Below are 12,883 nucleotides of genomic sequence, written 5' to 3'. Positions count from 1 at the left end.
TTTCTGTATTTTCTTAGCCAAATTGATAGGTATAATGTTAAGGGGCAGGTCAATTCTCCGAGAGCCTCCACAGCTGTGGATCATAACGTCTGAAGAAGTTGCAAGGCAGCCTTTGCTGACACAGGTGTTGCAGACTAGGAATGAGATAAATTGGAGGCAGAGAAAGTAAGAGGGAGGTCAAACAACGCAGCGGCCTCTCAGAGAGGTCAGAGAACAGCAACTGCCTCTCAGTCTCCTTGTATCATCATTTCACAAGAGGAGATCCATTCTGCGTGGGATCTCCAGCAGCCACTGCCAGGTGGCTCCCATGTATTCCAACAGCTCTCCTGTGTTTTCCAACAGTATAAAAAAGTATCTCAGAGTTTTTTAACTTGTAATTCTCTAATACATTTGGTGCATTTTTTTCGGACACCTATTGATAGCCTTGATGAAAAAATATTTATATCATTTGACCATTTATCATTTGGGTATTGGATCCTCTTTTTATAAGTTTGGCCCAATTCCTTATAGATTTGGGAAATGAGATCTTTATCAGAGAAATTTGCAGCAAAGACTTACCCCAGTTTTCTATTTTTCTTCTAATTTTGGCTGCTTTGGTTTTACTTTATAAAACTTAAATGTTATTTTTAATTTATTTTAATCAAAGTTATCCATCAACTCCCATAAATCTTTGTATATCTTTATTTGGTCATGAACTCTTGCCCTATCCTTAGATCTCTCTCTCATGTTCGACTTATTAGTTTATATCACCTTTTATGTCTCAATCAGGTGCCCATTTTGAGCTTATATTGGTATGCAGTGTGAAATGTTGGTCTATGTCTACTTTCTGTCAGAATGCTTTCCAGTCTTCCCAGTAGTTTTTGTTTTGTTTTGTTTGTTTTTTCCTCTAAAATTCTTGCCTCAGTAGCTGGGATCTTTGGGCTTATCAAATAGTAGGTAACTATGTTCCTTTGCTTTTGCAGATTGTACACCTAATCTGTTCATTGATTAACCAGCCAGCTCCAGATTGTTTTGATAATTACTGCTTTGTTGTATAGTTTGAGATCTGGTACTAGCAGGCCTTGCAGTTTCTACCCCCACAACTTTCATATCTGTTCTCTTCTCTTTATTCACACGGGTGGCCCCTTAATTCTAGACCTCCTCACATCTCCTAAATGTTCTCCTAAATTGTTCTGCCTGCCTTAAATCTTTCGTGCTCCACCTGGCTGCTAAAGTGATTAATTTTCCTAAAGCAAAATTCTCACCTCTCCAACTCAGTAAAGTCCATCAGCTCCCTATTAGCTGTAAGAATAAACATGCTTTGAAAGCCCTTCGGCAATTGGCCCCAAACTGCTTTTTTTGAGCTTCTCTTGCCCCCCAAACTCTGTAATCCAGCCCAAGGGATCTTCTCTTTGCTCCTTACTCATTTCGTTCCATCTCCTTTGTCTTTTTCCACTCCTTGCTCTGGTTGTCTCCCGTAGCTAGTCTCCTTCCCTATGCCTGAGCTCCTCTAGTTCCTCACCTCTTTTTACAAGAAGCTTTTTTCTGATCCCTGAAACAGTGCCCACTTTCCCAAATTACTTTATATTATGTACTATTTTGTTTATAGTTATAATTATGCTTGTACCATTAGGAAGCAAGTTATTCATCAGCAGAAATAATTTCATTTTTTGCTTTTCTGCTCCTAGCATCTCACATAAAAGGCAATGAAGACATGTTTACTGATTAATCGATAAAGGGGAAGTATAGGGGAAGTATAGCAGGGCTTTTGCTCTTGCTCCTCCACTGGCTGGCCTTGGACAACTGACATCCCCAGGATCTCATCACCATGGCATACCTCTCTTAGGTGTCACACTGTCCTTCTTTGCAACCTCCAAGGGTATGAGGATCAGACCACCCGCTCCCTCTCCTCATTGTACCTGGGGTTTGATGCATGCTGCCAGCACTGCCCAAATCTTCCATTCAGGCCTTTTCAACTCTTTTTGATTCCAGAAGGGGAATGTTCTATCGCAATTCTACCAAGTCCATAAACACTTGCTAAGCACCTACTACGTCCCAGGCACTGTGTTAAACAGATTCAAGGAAAGGCAGAAGAGCCCCTGACCTGAAGGAACTATTGACCATTGGTGAGGGAGTCCCTTTGTAAAGTGCTACTGGATTGAACCTTTGGAGAAACCCTTGGCAGGGGATGTAGTCTGTTCCCTGGACAATCCACACCAACTGCTGGAGACCTGGGGCTCAAGTTCTGGAAATGCAGGTGGACAAAAGAGCAGCTATGAAGAGCTCCAGGGTATGTGTGTGTGCACATTTGTTGCTTTTTGTCTTGTGTGCTTTTTATGTCTAGGTATGCTGTAGATTATAAATGTGTTACATCTGTTGTATATGTTACATGTGTATTATATCACATGCTTTTTGTAGTCTGTGTATGTGTGATGGACTGTGCATCTGTTGTGTATACACATGGAATGTTCTGTATGTGTTGTTTTGGGTTGTGGGCACATGTGTACACTGTGTGTTGTGTGATATGGGTGCACATTGTGTTTTGTTTGTAGGTATGGTGATCTCTAGGCTTTGTGTTACAGGTGTGTTGTACTGCTGTATGTTTGCGTGTGTACATTGTTGTATATGTGTGTCACATGTAGAAAGCTGTTGCATTTCTGTGTGTGATCGTGGGTGTATGCTGTGTGCTGTGCTGTGTATGGATTGTGTGTATGTAGATCTCTTGTGTGTATGTTGCTCTGCCTGCTGTGTCTTGGGCACGTGTGCTTTGTGGTGTGTGCTGGTGTGCATGTGCTGTATTGTGTGTGTAGTATGGAGGTGGAGGCGTGCTGCTGCTTGTCTGGGAGGCATGTTTGTGGGTGATGTGCGTGTGTGCTTGTGTCTATGTGCAGGCCACGGAGGGAAGGAGGGGATGCTACTGCCTCCGGACGCCTCTGAGCAGCCCCCAGCACATGTCCTCCAGAGGGCACGGCTCAGGACAGGGGGACTGGGTGGTCCTAACTCTGCCATCAGGACTGTGTGAGAGCCCGGGCCCAGGAGTGGGCTGATGGCTGCTCCCATAACAGTGAGCAAGGAAGCTGGCACAGCGTGGGCATTTGTGAAGGGCTGCTTCAGAGAGAGAGGATGAATGAATGAATGCAGGAAGGAGCCCTGCCTGAGGACCAAGTATGGGGCTAACCTGAAGGAGGAGATGGAAAAGCGAGATGGTCCCTGCTCCAGGGACCTCTAGAGTCCTAGAACTCGGAGTGGGGTTAAGTGCCATGGGAAACAGTCACTCACCAGAGCTTTTGTGTCTTTTTCTGCAGCTGCTATTGAAAGGGAGCCGGAAATCAAAAACTGTAAAGAGGAGAATCTGGATGTTAATGATTGAAAGCGAGGCAGTAATGCGCCGAATGGCTAGAGTTCAGGGCTTGGAATCAGAGAAGCCCAAACCCTATACTGCAGCTGACCCTCATTAGTCTAGTGACCACGGTCAAATCCCCCAATTCTCTGGCCGATTTATTGGAGGGACATAATTCTGGATGCTTGTCCTGTATTCAGAGAACCTGGAGTCCAAATCCTGGGCCCTGCCATTTAATGATTCTTTGTGCCTCAGTTATCTCATTTGTAAAATGAAAGGGGAAGAACTGCCTGATTTCTAGAGTCCCTTCTAGCTGTAAATGAGACTATGACTTGTATGAGGAAAAGGCTTTATTAATTCTTTAAAACACTACAGAAATGTAAATTGTAATGTGTCCTAGTCTAATGAACCTACCTCGAATTTTTAAAGTTCTTAAACATTACAGGGCTCTTCAGCATCTCTGTGGAGTCCCTGGTATAAGGAATACATACCCATTTTATAGATTTGGACCCAGGGGTTCAGTATCTTGCCCATGGTCACCTATGAGCCTGGGGTTGAACACACCGATCCCAACATGACCTGCTCCCCCGTCTCCCTCTCTGCACATTCTTTTTGGCCTCATCTGCATCCCCATCCTCCCAGTCGTCAGTTCCTTGGGGCATATCTGAGGCACAGAATAAGGGGAGAAGCACAAATTACAGATACAGCATCATGTGATGGGGAATGGGGGGCAGGAGGACAGGAGGCAGGCAGGGATATTCTTTGTGACTCCAGAGCTAGATTTCAGTTCCCCATTCTCAGTGAAGCTTCTGTCATGGCAGATATTCCCAAGAGAGGGTTAAGACAGGCTGGACATTTGTAGCCACAGAACGGCACTTATTTTTCTAAACTTTGCACCCTTTATCCTTAGGTGCTTCAGGAAAGTTCAACTTCTGTCCCTTTGTTAAGTTGTAAAGAGCCAGAACTGGGGGCTGACTTGGTTCTTACATTCCCGGCAGACATGTTAAAATAGATATGGTTCCCAGATGGCTTAAAATGATTCGCTGTCACTTTTGTAGAGGCTTATGGATCTTTTGCATACCTTTCTCTCCCTCCCTCCCATTTCTTCAGGCCAAAGTGTCTCTGGTGGACTGCCAAAAGGTGAGTGTCAGACTTCATTAACTCAGGGGACCACTTACAGCTCTACAAATAAAGCAGTATCATGCTAGGACCCTAGCAGCCTGGGGTGCCAGAATTTGAATGTAAGACCTCAAGTTTGAGGGCCTGATTTGGAACCCAGGACTTGGGTCTGAGACCATCTGTGTGATTGTGCCCATCACAAATCCTCCAAGTCATTAGGTCTCCACTTGACAAGTGGGTATGATTCCTATTCACATTTCTATAATACTTTATAGTTTTCCAAAAGTTTTCCTCCCAAGTGATTGTGCAAGGTACCTAATACAAATTATTTTCATTTGCAGATGAGAAAAATAAAGATTGGAGTGAAGTGATTCAGTCACAGATCTGTGGCTCATGAGAAAAAAGCTAAAAATTGAATCCAGCCTCACATGTAGTATTCTTGGTTCCCAGAGAGACTAAACAGGCTCTCCAATCTGCATGGAGCTGTGTTTGGGAGGAGGGTGTGTGTGTGTGTGTGTGTGTGTGTGTGTGTGTGTGTGTGTGTGTGTGTGTTTTCATGGGACTGAATGCAGCTGCTTCTTTCCAACCCCAGGCCCACTCCACCTCCTAAAGATTTCCTGAAAAATCCAGCCTGACTCTCAGGCTACATCTGACTACGGTACTTCACTCTGGCACTTCCCTAGTGGCAGCAGCTGCAGCCTAGAGATCCGATCACTTCTGTGGGACAGAAAAGAGTCTGGGCATGCTGTGCTTTGCAGGCTCCTGAAAGCTTTAGCCCTGATCTATCTCTCTCTAGCTCCCTGCAGGCTTATGGGTAGATGGATGGACCTGTGACAGCTAAGTCCACTACAGTCTCCAGCAGGGCAGTGTTGGTGGTGACAAGTCCAGAATGCTGGGCAAAGCTGAGGAGTCAATCTCCATTATACTCACCAACAATGATCCCTCAGGGATGAGACCGTCTGACATGGTAATAGAGACATTATTATTCCAGAGAAGAAATCCATCACACTGAGAATAAATTGGGAGATCTATCAATAGAGGGAGGGGCCTGGTAAACAAATGTGGGTGGCCCTTGGCACTTATTTTTTTAAACATTGAACCCATTATCCATAGGTACTTCAGGACAGTTCAACCTCTATCCCTCTGTTAAGGGGTAAAGATCCGAGTTTTTGGTTTTCTCCCCTCCATCCCCTCTTAATTCTAACTTAATTCTAACCCTGTGCCCTTAGGGATGTCAGCTGTCCTTCCAGGATCACAGCAAGTCTTAGCCATAGCTTCATGGATGTCAGAATTAGAAGAGACTTTAGGAACCTTGGTTTCCCTATCTGGAGCTGTTGTCTATGTTTTTGCTTTCTCCTTTGCTCACAGGAGGGTCACTTCCCTGGCTCATCCCTTGGACAGGCTCCTTATAGCTTCCTGAGAGTGGGTCTTGGGCAGTGTCTCTGCCAACCCCTCTATTACCCTCAAATGCCCTCTTCCAGGAACACCACAATCTACCGTTGTTCCTGTGTCCCCAGTTAACTCCAGTGGAACAAGAACTCTGACCCAATTCCCCTCCGTGTCTGGCTTGTAGAAGGGCCGAGTGTGGCCTAACCCAGGTTCTTTGAGGCTGGGCACTTGTCCACATGGATATGGAACTTCAGGCTTTGATATACATTAAAGCTTTCAGTGATTTGGAGAGCAAGGGAAAGTTCAGCCTCTGCCCCTCTGTAGAGGTGCAATGGGCCAAGCCTTTGTTTTTCCTCTCCATCCAGAGGGACCTGAGTGTCTAGGACACCTGACTTTGACCCTGACCACCTTGGAATGCTTGTGCCTTTCGGGGTGCATGGGATAAATAGGCCATGGCTGAGTCTTGTAAGGAGATGTGTATAGAGTAAAGATGTCACCTCTAGGGGAATGGATGACTGGAAAAAGAGCCAGGGAAGAATCAAGTCCCTCTTGACAGGAGTAGAGCACTTTGGATAACCTAAGTAGAGGCCTTTGGTTAAGTTGGTCCCCCCATGCTTGTACCCCAAGATGCACAGAATAGGAGGCCATGCACCAGAGTCACAAAGGCTGCTCTGGAGGAGTGGCAGTTTACACCTTTAAAGAGAGTTCTTATTTAAATGAGAAAATCATGGGCACTTGTTATCCTTATGCTGCCATATTCACTTTCACCTATCTCCACGTACACATACAAATTACTGCCCCCCCCCAAACCTGGTGGCACAGTAGAATGCTGATCTGGAAGCCGCAGCCTTCCTGCCCCATGCTCTGTCACCTTCCTTGTGCCAATGGGCCCCAGGCCAGCCTCTCAGACTCAGGTCAATGTCCATCCAAGTTCAGAGGCTCCCATGTGCCAGGCCCTGTGCTAAGCCCAGCAAAGGCGGCAGCAGAGGGCGGTTCCTCCCTGGGAAGCTCACCCTGAGAAAGTCGTCCTCTGAATTATCTCCAGCAAGGAGTAAGAAAGACCAAGGAGCGGCTGTCAAAGCATTCTGGCTGCGTTTGGGAATCCACAGAAATGATGTTTCAAAATCCGATCAGCTCACGAGGCCACAGACTTCCTGCAGATTCAGATTCCTGTCAGTGGCTCCTGCCCGTTTCCTGGCCAAAATGAGAGGCCGAGGATGGCACTCTGAAGACTTAGAAAACTTCCTAAGAAGTAAACACAAATACACAAAAGACAAGCCTGCTGCTGTCTTGATTTACACAAACATATGTTGCTGAGGAAAAAAATCCTTTTAATTTGTTCAATGTTTTGGGTATCTCCCCCAGGTAGGAAGGCAGGGCCCTCTCAATTTTCCAGGCTGTGGAAAAATTTTGTTGAATACTCGGCCTATCATCTCCTGACTAGCTATATCACTTTCCCCATCCCCTTCTTCCCTTGGCCAAGTCTTGTGTTCAAATCTTCACATTAATAATGCAGATACAGTCTCAGACCCTTAACACTTACTAGTTGTGTGATCCTGGCCAAGTCACTTAATCCCAATTGCCTCATTTAAAAAATAAGTACTATGTAAACAATACTAATAACACAGAGACTAATTTACAATGTATCTCTCCACGGTCCTTTGGGGCAACTGTAATTATGATTCTTCAAACTTAGAGAATTATTATGGAAGTCAAGTCAATAAAGGAGTTCATTTAGTTAATTCATTGGAAGGTCAGATTCTGAAGCTGAATCTTAAATACTGTGACTATGCAACAAGACAAAACTCACGGGAAAAAGACCCTAATGTTGGGGAAAATTAAGTCAAAAGGAAAAGATGGCAGCAGAGGATAAGACAGATACTGTCACAGAAGCAGTCATGATCTTGGACAAACTGGGAGATAGTGAAGTATTAGATGGGTTTGTGGTACTAAGAAAAATCCTACACGATTAAAGAAATTGCTAATATTAACAGTGACAAAAATGTTTACAATCCTAAAATGGAGGTTATGTTGATTTGGGATCAAGCCACTGCCACTCAAAATCACACGAAAGCTATCTTTCAAGTTTCTAGATTTAGCGATTATAAATTATGCAAGAAAATGTTAGAAGTGACACATCACAGGAGCCTGCAAGAATTTAGCATCTACTGAGTATCTAATGAGATATGATATGGAGGCTCAAATATTTCAGAAACTTTAATCTACCCAATTTAAAATGCCCTCAACCCACCAACTATTCTAAAACAGAAATTTTACAAGCTGAGCTATTGTGCATAATTACCTGGATAAAACTTAAGGGTTGCTGTTAAAAACTCATGATCCAAGGATGGACAAATGGCTACACCCAAAGAAAGAACACTGGGAAATGAATATAAACTGCATTTTTGTTTTTCTTCCCAGGGTTATTTCTACCTTCTGAATCCAATTCTCCCTGTGCAACAAGAGAACTGTTCGGTTCTGTACATATATATTGTATCTAGGATATACTGTCACCTATTTAACATGTAAAGGACTGCTTGCCATCTGGGGGAGGGGGTGGAGGAAGGGAGGGGAAAACTCGGAACAGAAGTGAGTGCAAGGGGTAATGCTGTAAAAAATTACCCTGGCCTGGGTTCTGTCAATTAAAAGTTATTTAAAAAAAAAAAAACTCATGATCCCCAAAGTCAATGGAACAAAGATCTATCAAAGAAGAATAAATAAACAGGTTAATCCCTATCATCCCAAACTGCAACTGATATCTTGAAGATGCTTTGAGCCTAAAAAAGATGAATCTACACCCTAATATTCAATTACAAAAAACAGATCTTTATCCACCTGTGTAACAATCCATAAAACATCAAAGTATTCTGAAGGATTTAGGGCAGCTGGAACCTTTAAGAAATTCTGGGAATACCCTGAAAAAGGGAATGAAATCGTGACTTGTCCAGGATCTTTTCTATCTGAGCTGGGGTAGGGAGAAACAGATGGAAAAAATAAAATAACTGTCATTCATAATAGCTTAAAAGATTTGTAAAATGCTTATTCATTGTTTTGTTTAATCACAACAACCTGGTGAAATTAATGTTTTTGTTATCTTTCAGTCCTGCCCCATTTGGGGTTTTCTTGGTAGAGATACTGGAGTGGTGGGCCATTTCCTTCTCCAGCTCGTTTTACAAATGAAGAAACCGAGGCAAATAAGTTTAAGTAACTTGCTCAGGATCACAGATTGGATTTGAACCTAGAAAGATGAATCTTCCTGACTCCAGGTCTGGCAGTTACCAGGCTACCCAGTGCTTTTGTTTACCTTTATTTTATAAAGGAGCTTCTGATTATAAAGTGAATCTCAGAGAGGCTGAGCAGTTACATCCTAGCTTCTAAGGAGAAAATTGGCTTAGATCTTCCTGCCTCCAAATCTAGTTTTCCATCTACTCTACTATGAAGCCATTGGTTTTATAGTCCAGAGATATATAGTAGCACCTAGAATACACTGGTTTTGAAAATAGTACCTTTCTTTTGGTTATTCAGGATACATCTTATTTTCATCCATCCATCCATCCATCCAAACAACCATTTGTTCAGTGTCTTAAGTGCTGGATATTGTTTTATTTAATAATATTTTGGTAAGGAGAAGGCCAGTTCTTCATGTGAGACAAGAATGGAGATGGTGCAGAAGACATTTCAGGGATGGGAGATGAAGAACTCTTGGTGGGTGACCTCAATTTTTCCTCTTAAATATGAGACAAAACTCTCAGCTAAGAGAATAAATTTCTTTCTGTGATCTCCCTTCTTCCTTTTCTCCTATCATCCTGATACCATTCTGGTATCTCTTCCTTCACTCTGTCTCACGTGATGACATGGTCTTACTCCTTACCGAGAAAAATCCTTCTACCTGTTCAAGTGATTCCTCCTCCAACCTCTCCAACAAATAACATCCTGTCACCCTGACTCTATCACAGATTTTCTTTTTTTTATTAAAACTTTTAATTTTCAATTAACAGATATAGATCCAGTAATGGCACTACTAGGTCAAAGGATATGCACAGTTTGATAGTTCTTTGGCCAAAGTTCCAGATTGCTCTCTAGAATGGTTAGACCAGTTCGCAACTCCACGAACAATGTATTAGTGTCCCTGAGAGGTGTGAGGTATCTTTGTTTTGTTAAAAATACATATCCTACCCAAAGTTATTGTGAAAGGTATATGATCTGCTTTTCACTTTTTATAGAATGACCTTTAATATTAAGGTAACTTTATAATAAATTAATTAAGGTAGGGAGGTGGTACAATGGATAGAGCTCTAGACCTAGAATCAGGGAGATTCATCTTCCTGATTTCCAATATTGCCTTAGACACATCCCAGCTGTGTGACCCTGGACAAGTCACTTCATCCTGTCTGTTTCAGTTTCCTCATCTATAAAATGAGCTGGAGAAGGAAATGGCAATCCCCTCCAGTATTTTTGCCAAGAAAACTCCAAATGAGGTCACAGTCAGACATGACTGAAAAATGACCAAACAATAAGACATAAAATATGTTAGAGTACATTGTGGAATGTAGTATAAAGTCTTATCTAAGTCTAATTTCTACCAGTCTTCTTTCCAGTTTTCCTAGTGATTTTTATCAAATAAGGAGTAATGTGTATTATTGTTTCTCTGTGTTGTAGTCCATTCCATGGATATACTTCCCTAATTTTTTTTTTCTTTTTACTGAAACCAGATGATTTTCTCTCAGTATCTCATTTCTCTAGACTCAACAGTTCTAACCAAAGCAAACTTCTACCTTCTTTTTACTACTACTGGGGGAGGGGAATGGTGTATATTGAGTTTTGTTAGAACACATAATATCTAACACTATTATTTATATAGCTTTCCATACCAGGCACTGTGATAAATACTTTGTGATTATCTCATTTGATCCTCATACCAATCCTGAGAGATAGATGCTATTATTATCTCCATTTTACAGATGAGGAAACTGTGGCAAACAGAATTTAAGTGACTTGCTTAAGATTACAAAGTTTAATAAATGTCTTAAATCGGCTTTGAACTCAGGAACATGAATCTTCCTGATTTTGCTCCTACATATTTCTCTTATTTACTTATCTTGGATGTAAGAAAACATCCTTGATCTTTGATATAAGTGTTTCCCTCAGTTATGGAAGGTTATTTTCTCATCCATTCTGGCATTCTCTTTCATTTTATTGATAACCTAACCAATTCTCATCTAAAATGATGTTATACTTTTTTTCTCCCGCCATTTGTGCCTTTAGCATTGCTTTGGTATATTTCTTTAAGGAACTTTTTTGGTTCTCTTTTTTCTTTTCAATTGGTATTCCCCAAGCTCCACCCTCACCCCAAACCTCACAAGTTTTATTTAAACTATTTTGATATAGTCCTTAGTACTACATCCTTTTGTCTTTGCTCTTCCCTTCCCATTTACAAATGGTTTCCCTAATTTTGTGGTTTTACTTATTTATTTTGTCTTTTCTTTACTTATTTTTCTCCTTCTTTCTATCCCCTCTCAGTTAATAATCCTCCCTCTTTTCTCTCCTCCAACTTTAAAAATATTAGTATTTCCCCTATACCCAGGGCTTTTTAATTTCTTTTCTTTTTTTTTTTTTTTTTTTAGTATCATTAACTTTTATTGGTTTGTTACAAAAATAGCAAATTAATTAATCTTTTTTTAATAATATATTTTTATCTTTAATATATATGCAGAGTTTGGAGCAGCTAGGTAGTACAGTGGATAGAGCACCAGCCCTGAAGTCAGGAGGATCTGAGTTCAAATCTAGCCTCAACACTTAACACTTCATGTGTGTGTGTGTGTGTGTGTGTGTGTGTGTGTGTGTGTGTGTGTATTGCAGTTTTCAGTATTCATCCTTGCAAAACATTGTGTTCCCAATTTTTCTCCCTCCTTTCCCCCACTCCCTCCCCTAGACAGCAAGTTGATTTTATTTGTGTGAAGAGTATGTATGTCTTGGCAGATGAACTCCCAATTATTTTATACCATTTGCAGTGATTTTTAATGAAATTTCTCTATCTCTTCCTGCTGCACTTTGCTAGTAATATCTAGAAATGCTGATGATTTGTGTGGGTTAGTTTTACATCCTGCAACTTTGCTGAACTTGTTAATTGTTTCATCTAGTTTTCAGTTGACTCTCTAGGATTGTCTAAGTAAACCATCATATCATAGCAAAAAATGATACTTTTGTTTTCTCATTGTCTATTCTAATTCTTTTAATTTCTTTTTCTTGTCTTATTGCTCTAATTACACCTTCTAGTGCACTATCAAGTAAGCATTTTCAGTTTAGAGAGAGAAATGTGAAAGTTGACCTAGTTCCTCATAGAGGAACTCTCTCTCCACAAAGCAATTTAAGGTAACATTTATAAAAATTTTGAATAAGAAACAAGTCTCACTCTGTTTGAAATATAATTTTGAATTTACATTCTCTCCCATGAAATAGAATAATAGCTACTTAATTAATTGTCTCTGAAACTATTCAACTTTCTTGATCACTTCCCCCCAAGAATCTCTAGGGGCTTCCTCCTTGAAATCAATTCTCTAATTCATTTTGAATGGGAAAGGAAGCTACTACTTTTATGTGGGAGCCACTATGCTAATCTGGGGTTGGGGAAGTCAAAGATTTTTATAAGACAAAAGGTACTTTTGGGATTCTAAATTTAGTTATTATCATTAAATCCATTTCCCTGAAACCTTAGGTTTTTTCCCTTTACATTTAACATACTTGCCTAAAGGGGAAAGTCTGGAAGTAATGATGGGCTAGAAAAATGTTTATTTTTAAATATTTTTTGAAACAGAATTTGGTACATGCTCAGAGAATCTATAATAGAAGTACTTAGATGTGAAATGACAGGAAATGCTTCATGAAAACTGACTTCAAAATCTAGAATTCTTCCCTATGCCCCAGAAGCTAGCTTGCTGCCCCAGAAGCTATCTTCCCCTTGCTGTCTTCTTATTCTGAAAGATTTTTTTTTGCCTCTATGCCCAGCACCTTTCCTCCTTTACCCATAGGTCAACTCCTCCTGAAAATTTTATTTTA

The 12,883-nt window shown here is 41.1% G+C and overlaps 1 long non-coding RNA gene across 1 annotated transcript in view; it reads left to right on the top strand.

The window, feature by feature from the left end:
* Positions 1 to 2,260, top strand: part of LOC127539929 (uncharacterized) — a 59,093-nt gene extending 56,833 nt beyond the window's left edge. The window contains exons 2-3 of the long non-coding RNA XR_007948052.1: positions 1,668 to 1,858; positions 1,972 to 2,260. This is a non-coding gene — a long non-coding RNA (uncharacterized LOC127539929). The remainder of the gene's footprint in view (positions 1 to 1,667; positions 1,859 to 1,971) is intronic.
* Positions 2,261 to 12,883: the final 10,623 nt, after the last annotated feature.

This window comes from Antechinus flavipes, chromosome 6, assembly GCF_016432865.1.
Source record: "Antechinus flavipes isolate AdamAnt ecotype Samford, QLD, Australia chromosome 6, AdamAnt_v2, whole genome shotgun sequence".
In the NCBI taxonomy this organism is placed as follows: domain Eukaryota; kingdom Metazoa; phylum Chordata; class Mammalia; order Dasyuromorphia; family Dasyuridae; genus Antechinus; species Antechinus flavipes.
The sequence above is the reverse complement of the archived record's forward strand: the minus strand, read 5'-3'. Positions and strand labels throughout refer to the sequence as shown.